Here is a 15,629-nt window from a genome sequence, read left to right as displayed (position 1 = left end):
TGACCACTGACCACATGTCCCTATTGCTTGCTATGGGTGCCAGGAACTGTTGAAAAGTAGATGGTTGGGGGGTGAGGTACATAGGGAAAGAGAAGGATTAGTACAGTTTAGTATAGCACAAGATATGGGGACTGATCTTGTGTGATTTTATTTGTTTTAGATCTTGACAAAGCATGGGATACCTATTGGGAGGAAAGCCTCCGGGGCCCACAGTGAGATTTGTCTTCTGTGTCCAACTTTGATTGATGTTTTTAGGAAGGTATATGGTTTAAACAAACTGCCAGTATGCTTTGTATACCGTAGGCCTGAGACAGCCTGCTGCAGACTTTGAGGTCAGACAAGTTTAGGATTCAGTCCCAGCTGTTTTACTTTCTAGCTCTGTGACCTTGCCTCTTTGAGTCTGGGTTTCATTTTCAGTAAAATGGTGATAATAATACCTATCTTGCAAAGTTTTTTATGAAGATTCAATGTGTTTGGTACCTGGTAAAGAGTACTAAAAAGGTGTAGGAATTGTAGTTGTCGTTATTGGAGAGTTATCATTGACTATGATAAAGGCTTTCAACACTAGGAAAGTAGGTTTAGTACAAAAGATGAAGGCCCAGGAGAAGGACTCCTGGTCTTCAAGTGCTAACAGCCTCACTTTTCACAACATCTTAACTTTGTCGTATTCTGATCCCTTTACATTAACCATGGCCTTGCTTTCCTCACTGCCTCCATTTCCCAATTCATTCAGGGGTTTTCATGGACATCTAATAAAAGGAAGCTAGGGCATGCGGTGGCTGGGTTTTCTCTTCCAGTGAATGCTTGGGATTCCAATGATCTGTACCCGAGAGGAAGGACTGACTCCCTATAAAGCAAGAGGTTTTAACAGTGAGAAAATTTCCCATTTCAATTGGAGACAACAAAAAAGATACAAAAAAGCTGGAACAGAAAGGATTAGGATGGACTTAAGCAAGATCTTTCAAGATCCCCAGTGCTTGGAAGAAACCAAACTATGAACACATTGCCTCTGGGTTTGAGTGTAGTCCAGATTTATGATTCAGCATTGGCTCTGTGTTGTTTAAGCCACCCCAGACATAATATAAAATGCACACATTAAGAACAAAGCCAAGGACTGCTTCTTTTAAAAACACTTCAATATGTTTAAAATAATTTTAGAAGTAGAAGTTTCAAATTATCTTCTTTCATTATATTCCCCACTGTTGTCCTGTTCATAAACGTTGATGTTGCATAATGGGAAGAATTGTGAGCAATTTTATTTTCTTATTTGTTTTGGTGGAGGAAGGAGGATTTTTTTGGGGGAGGGGGGAAGAAAATTGGAACATCTGTTTATGTTGAAAGAGTTTTCTCTGTTTTGACAAAATAAGAAAACCGAGATATGTTTTGAACCTTTCATGTTAGATAATAGTTTGAAAGTATATCTATCTTGTAAAATAATGATTGAAGAAATTATTTATCCTGTTTCCCAGAGTGAAGTACATCTTGCTAACTACACTGTAGAGATCTTTCAGAGCAGATTGGGGGTAGAGTATACTCCTGGCTTGTTTTTCTTTTGCAGTAGGTGAGGCAGTTGGGTAAGGGAATGTGAAGCACAGAGCATTCACGAGTGTCTGGGCTGTCAAGTTGCACAACTCCAGGGAACGCCATTTATATTGTGTTCTAGGGGCCTTCTGGGATACAACAGTGTGAATCCTGAGCCCTTGGTTGCCCATCACTTAGTAATGCCCAAAACTTTGCTTCTTTTTTTTTCTCAAGGAAATCATATTTATTTATTTATTTATTTATTTATTTATTTATTTTTATTCATTTTTTAAAAATATTACATTCGAAAAATATGAGGTCCCATTCAACCCCACCGCCTCCACCCCACCACTCCCCCCACAGCAACACTCTCTCGCATCATCATGACACATCCATTGCATTTGGTAAGTACATCTCTGGGCATCGCTGCACCTCATGGTCAATGGTCCACATCATAGCCCTTAGTCTCCCACGTTCCGTCCAGTGGGCCCTGGGAGGATCTACAATGTCCGGTAATTGTTCCTGAAGTACCACCCAGGACAACTCCAAGTCCCGAAAACGCCTCCACATCTCACCTCTTCCTCCCATTCCCTGCACCCAGCAGCCACCATGGCCACTTTTCCCACACCAATGCCACATTTTCTCTGTGAACCTTGGATTGGTTGTGTCCATTGCACATCTATGTCAAGAGGAGGCTTAGATTCCACATGGATACTGGATGCAATCCTCCTGCTTTCAGTTGTAGGCACTCTAGGCTCCATGGTGTGGTGGTTGACATTCTTCAACTCCATGTTAGCTGAGTGGGGTAAGTCCAATAAATCAGAGTGTAGGAGTTGAAAAACTTTGCTTCTTATTATGACTTTTGAGGTCCTACCTCATCTAGTGTACCTAGGAAGAATTATGCTATAGTCTAAGCCACAACTCGACAATGACGTGAGGTCAGCATTTCCAGAGCAGAAGATGACAACCAAACTAGTTTGATAAACTATTCTTTGAGCATTGCTGGAGTTTGGAAGGGTGATTAAGGTCTGGTTCTGGCAACTCTGGTTCTTACCTTCTCCACAACCCCTCCCCCATAACCTCTAATCTGCTCTCTATCTCTGCAAATTTATATTTTTGGTCATCTCTTATAAGTGACATAATACAATATTTGCCCTTATGTGTCTTTCTACTTTCACTGAACATAATGTTTTCAAGGTTCTTCCATGTTGCAGCATGTCTCATACCATCATTTTTTATGACCAAATAATATTCTATTGTGCATATGTACCACATTTTGTTTATCCATTCATTTGTTGATAGACACCGGTTTTTTCCAGCTTTTGGTTATTGTGAATAATGCTGCTATAAACATTGGAGCACAAATATGTTTGCCATTCTGTTTTCACTTTCTTTGGACATATACCTAGACGTGGAATTGCAGGGCCATATGGTAATTCTATATTTAACTTTCTGAGGAACTGCCATATTGCTTTCCACAGTGGCTGCGCCATTCTACATTCCCACAAAAACTGCCCTATGTTTCTAAGTTCTCTGCAGCCTCTCTAATACTTGTTATTTTCCTTTCTTAATTTTTTTATTTTTAAAGAAGCTTTTGGTTACATAAATGTTACATAAAAAATGTAGGGGAACCCCATATGCACCACCCCCTCCACCTCCCACACTTCCCCACATTAACAACATCTTTCATTAATGTGGTACATTTGTTATAATTGATGAACACATACTGAAGCATTGCTACTAACCATGGACTATAGTTTACATTATAGTTTATACTTTGTCCGGCACAATTTTGTAGCTTATGACAAAATGTATAATGGCCTGTATCTGTCATTGCAATGTCATGAAGCACAATTCCAATGTCCTGAAAATGTCCCTGTGTTACACCTGTTCTTCCCTCTCCCTCTCCTCAGAATCTCTGGTACCCACTGCCTTTATATCAGTGATAAAAGTTCTTCCACTGCTAGAATAATATTAAATCTATCATAGAATAATAATAAGTCTACTTTAGTCCATTTTTCATTCCCCAATCTTGAGGATTTGGGGATGGTGATGCCCACTCTGCTTCTAATTGAGAGGGAACTTAGATCCACGGGCAAATGAATAGAATTATCTTGCTTGCGGTGAGGACACTCTCTGTTCCTTGGGATGGGCATTGTCCATCATCATCTCCTTGTTAGTTGTCCTGGGTGAGTCTAATGAATTGGAGAGTAGGTATTGCAACTCTGCCGAGATTCAGGGCTCAGCCAACACGAAAACAGACCAAAGATTTAAGTCTCTGGGACGTATATTTAGCAAGTATCGTGCTAATTATAGGTTCAAATAAAAAGGGCAGAAGAGCCATGCGTAGGGAAATTATAAAAGAGTCTAACTCTCTTACACTGGAGAGTATAAATCCCCTGGAGTCATGTCCTATGCTGGGGGGGGGGGGAAGGTAATGTGTTTATATGCTGAGTTTGGCTTAGAGAGAGGCCACATTTGAGCAACAACGAGGCTTTCAGGAGGTAACTCTTAGGCAGTATATAATAGTAGACTAAGTTTCAATTTCACAAGAAAAGGTTCATAAGTATAATCATCAATATCAAGGGCCTGGCGTAATGGTCTGTCCTCCTTTGCTAGGCACTGCCTATGTACTCAGGGCATTCTTGCCATTCTATTAGAGAATGTAGCAGGACTCCCCAAGATGGGAATTCGATATTCTGTTGGTTATTGTGAAGGTCTCCACCCACCGAGACAACAACGCCCATGAACATTTGAACATATTCATATGCCTTAGAGGCATGCCCAGGTGCACCCTTTGCCACACATCCCCCCATCACCGGTACCCTGTGCCAGTGGTCCTTCTGTCACAGTTGTGACCTTTCTGTGATCCAAAACACCTCCAAAAATGAACCAAAATATAATCAAATAAAATTAGTAAGAAAATAAAATAATAATAATAATTTAAAAAATAACAAATAAAATACAAAAATAATAAATAAAAATTGGAAATAAAATAAATTTTTAAAATATATTGTGTCTTTCATCACTGTAAGGTCTGTTATCTTGTATGTACAGTGACAATTTCCTTTTTAAAATAGTAGCCATCCTTGTGGGTATGAAGTGGTATTTCATTGTGGTTTTGATTTACATTTCCCTAATGGTTAATTATGCTGAATTTTTTAAATTGACTTTGTAATAATATTATATTAAAAATATATATATGAGGTCCCATTTAACCCCACCACCCCCACCTCCCTCTCCCCCCCCAGCAACATTCATTCCCATCATCATGACACATCCATTGCGTTTGGTAAGTACATCTTTGGGCACCTCTGCACCTCATGGTCAATGGTCCACATCATGGCCCATACTCTCCCCCATTCCATCCAGTGGGCCCTGTGAGGATTTACAATGTCCGGTGATTGCCCCTGAAGCACCATCCAGGGCAGCTCCATGTCCCAAAGACGCCTCCACCTCTCATCTCTTCCTGCCTTTCCGCATACCCATCAGCCACCATGTCCACTTTTCCCAATCCAATGCCACCTTTTCTATGTGGACATTGGATTGGTTGTGTCCATTGCACCTCTATGTCAAGAGGAGGCTCAGATTCCACCTGGATGCTGGATGCAATCCTCCCACTTTCAGTTGTAATCACTCTAGGCTCCATGGTGTGGTGGTTGTCCTTCTTCAACTCCATCTTAGCTGAGTATGGTGAGTCCAATAAATCAGATTGTAGGTGCTGGAGTCTGTTGAGGCTCAGGACCTGGCTATCACATTGTCAGTCCAGAGATTCAAATCCCCTAAATATATCTTAAACCCCAACACTAACTGCAACTCCAGCACATTAGCATGAAAGTCTTATGAAGACAGATCCCATCTGAGTCCAGATTCATCACACATAAACACCAGTTCCAAAGAGGGGCCATCTGACCTGGTAGTTAACCCCATCTGCCATGACCATAACTCCCATGGGTCTCTTTAGCCCTCAAAGGAACCAATACCTGGGGGTTGTATCTGCTTTATTTGTCTCTCAGACTATGCTCAGTTGAGCATAAGGGCAATCCTTCTGCCAGCCTCCAGACTCTTTTTTAGAGACTCGTAGCCATATAAACTCATTTCTCCTTTCCATTTCCCCCTTACATTAGGTCGAACAGCATTTTAAAGTCATGTTATTTTATGTAGACAGGGATATTCTGCTGATCCGCATTGAACCTTCCGTATAAGGTCATTTTCCAGTTGCATAATCAGTTGGTAGTTGATAGTGGTCCCTCGGTGCCAGGGAGGCTCATCCCCGGGTGTCATGTCCCACGCTGGGGGGAAGGCATTGCATTTACATGCTGAGTTTGGCTTCGAGACTGGCCACATTTGAGTAACATGAAGGCTGACAGGAGGAAATTCCCAGGCACAATGCTGCTCTAGGCCTTGTTCTTATTTTAGGCTTATCAGCTCACAAGCATAGTCATTAGCGTCAGGGGCTCACTGTTGAACCCTCACTACCTTCTGGTCCCCGCCGCTGCACCTGGGAGACTGTCGCTGCTCCCCTAGGGACCACGACAGAGCACCACTGGCCAGGAGCCCAGTACCCCCCCTGCTGTGGTTTTTAATTGTTGCCACTATGAGTATATCCAAACATTACCATGCACCCTGGACATATGTTCTGTACAGCTCCCTGTCAGCCATATATCACCTGTCAATGGTATCCTATACCAGTATTCCTCCATTGCCATTGTTGAACCACTCTGTGATCCAGAACTCCCTGAAATTTGAAGCCCAATATAATGTCAGGGTCCCTTACTAGGAAATGGCATATAACGATGGGTTTAAAGGTTAGATAAAGAATACGTGTTGACTTGGAAAAAATTCTACATCCTATCTTTTTCTTTTTTTTTTTTCCCCTAATTATTGAACTTCTCTTCACAGGAGCCCTAGACCACAGCAATGCATATATATAATATACAGCACTCCCATACATCCACCACAAAACCTTTTCCCTTCCACAGCGATACTCTTACACCCTATTCACATCATATTCACTTAACGTGATGTACAGAGTCTGAGACAATAGCTTTCAAACAAGGTGACATCTGTGCTTACATTGTGGTGCATACTTTAGGATACACAGTTTTTAAAATTCTTAGTTATCCTATGTTTTACATTATGGTTTACATTATCAGTCTGTCATCTCCTATATGTTATGGTGTAATATTACATGTTTTATATCCATCCTCGTGTGCTCTCACGAAACTCCTCTCTTACCCCCCATTTACCTTGGTTCCACACATTTAACGTCCATTTTCCCTTCCACCTTGGTGCCCACAGTGACAGCCAACCTCCGTTTCCCGAGGAGCCACTTCCAGAGATAGATGGAATAGTGTTCAGGGCCTAACTTGCTCAACTGCCCCAATGCCCTGGGAGCCACCCTTTCTCTCGAGGGATACAGTTCCCTCTATTTGATGGCATTAGTCCTCCCCAGGATGTGGGTCCACCCCCACTCTCACTACTTGGGTTTCTACCCCATGGTGTCACCCACTCTGGCAGAATGAGCATTTAGACATTCCCCAGGAGCCCGTCCTGCATCAGACCCTCCCCTCCGAGCATTCTAAACAGGTAACCCTCTTTATTATATTTTGATATGATTTTCTCAGCGTTTTACTCTCCACCAACACCTGACACTCTCCTGTGTTCGTATGCTACCCCTCCCTCCCCCCACTTTTGGGCAATGTTACCTATCCGCCCATCCCCAGCCACCCTCAAACCCGCAAAGCCCCAAACAAAGGCAACCCCTTGCCCCCATTTTATCTCTTCTTTGTGTTCATACTTACCACCATCTCGTCTTAAATTCCACCCCTGCAGACATCGGCTCACATCCTTCCTCCACCCTCCGATTTCCTGTAAGCCTATCGTTCAGTCTCTTGCTATCTAGGGCAGCTTGGTTATTTCATATCATTGAGGTCATGTAGTATTTGTCCTTCAATGTCTGGGTTGCTTCACTCAACATAAGGTTCTCAAGATTCATCCATGTTATCACATGTGTTTGTAGTGTGTTTGTTCTTACATATGCTGAATTTCTTTTCATGTATTAATGGCCACTTGCATATCTTATTTGGAGAAATGTCTATTCAAGTCCTTTGCCCATTTTTAATTAGTTTTTTTTGTCTTTTTGTTGTTATATTTGCCTGATATTATGCCCTTATCCTAATTTATGATTTGAAACTATTTTATCCCATTCTGTGGATTATCTTTTCACTTTCTTAATAATTTTCTTTGATGCACAAAAGTTATTAATTTTGATGAAACCAAATGTATCTATTGTTTCTTTTCTTGCTCATGCTTTTAGTGTCATATCTAAGAATCCATTGCTGAATCCCAGGTATGAAAATTTGCTCCCTATGTTATCTTCTAAGAGTTTTATACTTTTAGCTCTTATATTTATATTGACATTTCTTTTGAAAGTCACACACACACACAAATACTAAGTGTTAATTTTGTATAACATTGACACTGTGGTTATGTAAGACATTGTCCAGTTTTTGGAGAAGCATTCTGGAATATATAGGATAAAATGATGTGATGCTTGTAATTTGCTTTAAAATATTTTAACAAAGGAAAAAAGGGAGAAAAGATAAAGTAAATGTGGCCAAATCTTGATAATTGTTCTCTTCACTCTACTTTAGATTATATTTGAAAATTTTCAAAATAAAACAGAAATAGTATATACTCAGGGGACCTGAATCTCTGTACTGTCCATGTGATAGCCAGGCCCTGGACCTCAACAGATTTGCAACTCCTATCCTCGGGTTTATTGGACTTACCCCAGCCAGCTAACAGGGAGGTGAAGAAGGTCAACCACCATACCAGGGAGCCAAGAGTGCCTACAATTGCAAGCAGGAGAATTGCATCCATCATCCAAGTGGAATCTAAGCACCCTCTCGATATAGAGGTGGAGTGGACATAACCATCCCAGGGTCCATAGAATGGAGGAACAGAGTATGGATTAGAGTGGATTTACTGATATCCTATTCTGGAAATATTGTGATTAGTAATGGAAGTAAATGTAGCATTGATGTGGAGAAAATGGCTATGGTAGCTACTGAGGGTAGGGAGTGGGAAGAAGAGATGTGATGTGGGGGCATTTTTAGGACTTGGAGTTGTCCTGGGTGGTACTGCAGGGACAGTTACTGGACATTGTATGTCCTGCCATGGCCCACTGGGTGGACTGGGGGAGAGTGTAAATTATAATGTGGACCATTGACCATGTGGCGCAGCAGTGGTCAGAGATGTATTCACCAAGTGCAATGAATGTCCCATGATGATGAAAGAGGTTATTGTTATGGGAGGAGTGGGGTGAGGGGGGTGGGGGGTATATGGGGACCTCATATATTTTTTTAATGTAACAGTAAAAAGTAAAGAAAGAAAAAAATAAAACAGAAAAAAATTATATGATAAAATGATGGGAGTGGGGCATAAAGAGATTGGGAAAGTCTTCAGGAAGGAAATTGCATTAGGGAATAATAACAAAAGAAAGAAACACAAAAGGCTTAGAGGATATCGAACAATTGTTTTATTTTGCTCACAATTTTGTGTTTGGAAATTCAATAAGTTCTTGGTCAAGCAATCCTCACTTGAAATCTGTGGCAGTTTGGGGTTATTCTATGAATCCCAAAAGAAGAAAGATTATGTTTTTAAACTAATATATTCCTGTGGGTGTGATACCCTTTGATTGCATTAAATTCAATTGAGAGTCCTTTGATTAGATAACTTGATAAGATTGATTTAGGGCTTTTGATCAGAACTATGTCAGTGAACCAGCTTGAGTCTCTGCCCTCTTGCTGTATCTCATAAAAATGGAGAGACTGATAGACACAGGAAAAGGAAACCACCATGTTTGATCCTGCCAAATAGGAGAGAGGCCTAAAAGACTGCTTAAGCATGAAGCCCCAAGAGGCTAGACCCATGGAGCAGCTTAAGAGGAGATAGTGGGCCCTGAGGGGAAGGCTGAGACCTCGGCAGAGATTGCAGCCATCTTGCTTCACCACGTGGCCGTTGACTTTGGCAAGAAAGTACCTCTTATGGTGCCTTGGTTTAGACTTTTCATATCCTTGGAACTGTAAGCTTTTACCCCAAATAAATCCCTTTTATAAAAGCCAATCCATTTCAGGTACTTTGCATCAGCAGCCCTTTGGCAAACTAAAACAAGGTCTCATGTGGTTGCAGTCAGATGTTGGCTGAGGCTGGAGTTCTCTGAGGGCTCCAGGGCTGGACATCCAAGATGGCACACTCACATGGCAGGCTGTTGATGCTGGCTGTCAGCTGGGAACTCAGCTGGGCTCTTGACTGCAATACCTACTTGCAGCCTCTCGAGCATGACAGTCCCAGGCAGAAACTGAATGGTCTTTTCTGATCTAGCCTTGGAAGTCATGCAGTGTCACTTGGCTGCATTCTATTGGAAAAGAGTCACTAAGGCCAAACCAGTTTCAAGGGCAGGGGCTATAGGCCCCACCTCTTGATGGGAGGATCTAGCACACTTTGTAGAAGGGAATGTGAGAATGGGAGAGATTGTTGGAGCCTTCTCTGGAAAATACAGGTTGCCCCAAAGGCATTAACAGGTGGACCCATAGTCATATAAAACAGATGGAACAGGAAATAGGATATTCAAATTGTGCTTAAGGAATTGCAAATTGTCTAATATAGCTAGGATGAGGAGTATGATGAACTGGGGGCTATAAATTTGGAAAAATATTTTGGGTCCTGTTCAAAGAGTGCTTTTGAAAGCCAGAACGTTGGGTCTGAATTTTATTGAAAGGCAACTTACTGATGAGACGAACAGTATCTCTCTGGAGGAAGCCAGAACTCTGTCCAGGTCCACCCTTTACTAGCTGTGTGATCCTTGGGTAAAGTCCTTACCGTTGGGGAGACTCAATGTTCTTACTTGTAAAAGGGAATAATTATAACTTTGTTGCAGTTTTATTTTACAGGATAGATAATGAATGTAAATCACTTAGTATATAATGAATACTCTCTATTATTATCACTCTGATCATAATGTAATAAAGTAATTAATGAGAGTTTTTTAGGAGAAAGTGACATGATCACATCTGTCATTCAGAGATACCAGCAGGTAGCTCAGTAGGCCGAGGTCAGAAAGACTAGTTAGAAAGAAATGGCATTAACCTATTTAAGGAAGTCATCAGAACCAGAACCTGAACTGGGGTAGTGAGTGGGAATGGCCTAGAATTTCGAGACTTTGAGGAGTTAGAGATTTAATTTGGTGGCTCAGTGGCCACAACAGTGAAGGAGAGAGAGAAGCTGACTTGGTTTAGCAGTCAAAATGTAAGTTCTCGTGGGGCACTGCAAAGAGGTATTTCTGTTCTCTAGGACTGATTTTGCTCTCCAGTTAGAGAAGGTGTTTTAGGCAATGTTCTAGAAGCAGAACCTGAGACTGGGATTCTTGGGCAAGTGATTTATGGAGTGAGTGCTCTCAAGAGAATGGGAGTGAGAGCAAAAGGATGAAGCAGAGGAAAACATTAAGAAAGGATGTGGTCTCATCTGGAGTCTCACTTCAGCCTAATCCCACAGTTACTCGGGAGCTTAATTACACTACAGAATTAGGCAAGAGTGCCTGCCTTTTATACCTCTCAGTCAGTCAGTCAATCGTTGTCTTTGGTGGGGCAGGTAGGGTAGGGCATAATCTCCCTTAACAGATGGGTCTATTGGCCAAGTGCAATTCTATGGAGGGGGTAGCTGTGAGTTCTTAGCAACCAACATTCCTGGAAGCTGGGGAATGGGTACTAGCCTAGAGAAGGGGATTTAGGTGAGATGTTCATTATAAGACTGTCAGTGTTGACATCAGTCTGTCCAAAACCTTTCCTGAACTGGGGAGCCTGTGCAACTGAACTTTGCCTCAGCATATTTATGCTCCTTGTAGAAAATTCTTTTAGGATGCAAGCTGTGATAAGAACTAACATCTTATGTTTAGGAGGTCATCTTTTATTCTCAAAGGTTTCTAGGGTATGACATTGTGCATGCATAGACTGGCTGAAATGGAGGTGGGCAGTGAGTCAGCATATCCTCTGGCTTGCAGGTGGGCAGAGGGAAAAAGAGGGAGATAGAGTCCATAGAACAGACAACATGTAGAGATGAGCATTACATTGTATTTATGGAAGAACTTTCCCCCTGGAAATTCCCAGCAGGTGCTATTATTTCATCTCTGCCTTTGTGATCTTCTGTTCCATGCACACTGGATTTCATTGAGATTAGACAAATCCTGTTTTCTTTTAAACTTCTGAAGCAATCTTTGAATGTCTTGCATGATAAATTTAGCTTTTCACATAGGTGCCGTTTGCTTCTTTAAGTCAATAAAAATTATTAAATTGGAATAACTTATATAATTCAAAGTAAACACACATACACAACAAGCCTTTAGATGAAGGGTTTGGCTGCCTGCCACCAGAAACCTCCTACTTCCCTTTTATTATTAGAAGCAAACACAAAACCAAATCAACACCATCAAGGGTTTGTCCACTTGGAAAGGATATTGCATTCCAGAGCAGCCCAAAGGTTACACTACTTGTGAGAGTTGTATGTTATTTTCCCTAAAGTTCATGGGAAGAAAATAGGCATTATTTTCTGCCCTCCTTTCAGCTTTCTAGCACTCATATTCCCTCTAAAATGGAGAAACAGATACATTATTTGTTTTTTTGTGTGTGCAAATTCGTACTCTTTAGGCACATTTTGGGAAGTCCTCCTACTGGACTGAGATATCTATTTACTAGAAGGTACCATGGTCCTATCATTCTTGTTGGAAGCACTCGTTCACATGGGTAAGTCGTCTTGGATTTCAGAAGAAGATAAACTATTCATGAAAATCACTCACATACTATCTCCATTCCTGTACTGGACAGATAATTGCTTACTATATAAAAATGAGATACTGGGGATCATAGGTCTGTGGTTTGACTAGATGACCACAAATAAATGGGTATCAAATATGTGTTAATGCCATCCCATTAAGTAAATTAATTAAGTCCTAAAGTCTAAATGCTAGAGGGTTTTCTCGCTTCAACAAGGTAAGCATGTTCTGTATGTATTTACCATGAAAAAAAACCACCTTTTGTTATTTGATGTGTATTGAAAAGATGTCGATTCAGGAAACCTTGGGGTCTGTAGTGAGAAGAGATTTTGGACAAGTCTCTGAGCCTCAGATTCTGTATCTCTAAAGTGTTAGTATCTATTAGACCCATTGCACAGCATTACTGGGAGCATCTTAAGGAGATATAAATGTAAAGGTACTTTGTAAACTTGTGAATATTGGAAACTAGGGGACATTAAAATAGTATGTATTTAAAAAGAATTCTTTATTCCATTATATAGGAAATATATACTCATAACAAAAAATATGGAAAATGAAAAAAAGGAAAAAGAGCAATCACTCATAGGGCTTAAGGGTTACTAGAGCAAAATTGCTACATCTTTGAGTTGGATGATGTAGTGGGTTAAATTGTCCCCCTCCCCAATGATATGTCCAAATCCTAAGCCCTGGAATCTGTAAACATGACCTCATTTGGATAAAGGGTCTTTGCAGTGTAATTAAATTAAGAATCTTTTTTTAAAAGGAGGTACTGGGAATTAAACCATGGGAAGCGGGTGTTCAACCAATTGAGGTACACTCATTCCCCAAAATTAAGAATATTGAGATGAGATCATTCTTGATTAACTGAGTGGGTCCTAAATGCAATGACAATGATCCTTATAAGAATAAAAACACAGTGGAAGAATGTGAAGGTGAAGGACATGTGAAGACAGAAGCAGAGAGTGGAGTGATGCAGCTACAAGCCAAGGAATGCCAAAGGTTGCCAGCAGCCACTAGAAGCAGGAGGGAGGCATGGAATGGATTCTCTCTCAGAGCCCCCAGAAGGAACCAAGCCTGCCGATAACCTTGATTTCAGACTTCTGACCTCATAACAGTGAGAGAATAAATTTCTATTGTTTGAAACCACCCAGTTTGTGGTAATTTGTTATAGCAGCCACAGGTTACTAATACAGATGCCTACCATAAAGAAAGCCAGACAAATTCCATTATGCCAGAGAGTGAGTAGATCATTGAAATACATGGCTTTTCTTTTCTTTTTTTAAAATACAATAAACTTTATTTTTAAAGAGGTTTTAGATTACAGAAAAGTTACATCAAAAGTTTAAAGGATTCGCATATACCTACCCCACACACACACATCTTCCCCTATTAATAATATCTTACAATTATGTGGTACATTTGTTACAATTGATGAATAAATATTGAAGCATTGCTACTAATCAAGGTCTATAGTTTACATTGTGGTTTACACTTAATTCCAGTGCTCTATGTTCCAACAATTCTTCTTTCCCCCTCCCCTTAGAACCTCTGGTAACCATTATTTTTATAAAAACGTTACATGTTTTTCCATTACTACAATATTAATAAGTTTACTTTGTCAATGCTTGCATTCCCCGCTTAGGTTTGTTCATTTCTCAACCTTGAGGATTTGGGGGTGGTAGTGCCTGCTCTACCTCAGATTGAGAGGGGGCTTAGATCTTATTGGGCAGATGGAAAGAACTCTTTTGCTTGCAGTGTTTTGGGATGGGGCATGGCTTTTCTAATGAAAAAAACTTGCTGTCCTTTTTAAAAGGGTACATTCACTTTAAACTGATTGAAACAAAACAGCATTCAAAACTATAAAAGCAAGTTAGGAACAGGAGGGGAAGGAAAGTAATCACAGTAAATAATCCAGGTGGATCCATTGAGTGACTGTATCTTTTTTTAAAAGACTTTTGGCATGGAATTAAGTAGGTGAGCATATTAGTCAGCTAAAGGGGTGCTGATGCAAAGTACCAGAAATCTGTTAGCTTTTATAAAGGGTATTTGTTTGGGTAGAAGCTTACACTCACAAGGCCCTAAAGAGTCCAACTCAAGGTACCATAAGAGGTACTTGCTCACCCAAAGTAATTTGCCATATGTTGAAGCAAGATGGTGGGTGATGCCTGAGAGGGCTCAGCCTTCCTCTTCCTCTTAAGGCTTCATGGTCCCACCTTCTGAGCTCAGCGTAGGCTGGCATAAGGCTTGTCTCTCTTCCCAGGGCTCATTTTTTTCTGGGCTCAGCTGCTCTGCTTGCTCCACAAGGCTTGTGAACTATCAGGCAAATGGCTCGACTCTCTCCCCAGGGCTCCAGCATCAAAAATTAAAACTCTCTCCTCTGCTGTGTCGTTTTCTCTGTGAGCTCCACCCACCAAGGGGGCAGAAACTCAATGTCCTTCTAACGTGACTGAATCAAAACCCTAATCATAATTTAATCCAGTAAAAGTGAAACCTCTGATGAATTTAAGACAATCTAATACACCCAGAGGAATAGACCAGTTTACAAACACAATTAAATATCTATTTTTAGAATTCATAAACAATGCCAAACTTCTACAGTGAGCATTTCCTTTTTTAAGTGGAGCACAAGAATAAAAGAAGAAAGGGATTAGGAATGGTAACAGTTAACGGGTAGAGACAAAAAAATACCCTAAATGATTCCGAATTTATTCCAATTTTGGTTGAGGCTTTGTCTTCCTAAAAAATTACATTTAATTGTGTTTAACCATTTTCATAAAGAGATCTATCCTAACCAAGTAAAACTGTAAAAAAAAATTCATTGTTTAATTGATGAGTCTGGGCAAAGGACATACTTGGCTATTTGGGCCACCTGAATGTGATATCTGACAGCTATAACCCAACCAGTATAAGCCAAAATTTACAACATGGATTGGTAGTGTCCTAGGATGGACCTCTTCCCCAGCAGAATCTTTATAAACAGTTCCTGGCCATGGAAGATGTCACCTTAATTTAAAGTCTTCCTGGTTCCTATCTTGCCAATCTACAGCATCCTTAGTTTCTCCCTTTCTACTCACTTGGTACATTTCTACAGTTGTTTTATTATTTAAAAATATAATAATGAGCCCCAGCTACCTCTTGGCACTTATGTTTTCATTGACACCATTTGATTCTTGTGATGCTTTGGGAGGAACTTATTATTATCCCCATTTAATACATGAGGAAACTGAGAAATTATGACAGTGGAGGTATGGTGTGGTGGTGGTGGTCAGACAGACCT

The sequence above is a fragment of the Dasypus novemcinctus genome, chromosome X (assembly GCF_030445035.2).
Source record: "Dasypus novemcinctus isolate mDasNov1 chromosome X, mDasNov1.1.hap2, whole genome shotgun sequence".
Classification (NCBI taxonomy): Eukaryota; Metazoa; Chordata; class Mammalia; order Cingulata; family Dasypodidae; genus Dasypus; species Dasypus novemcinctus.
This window is presented reverse-complemented; position numbering follows the sequence as displayed.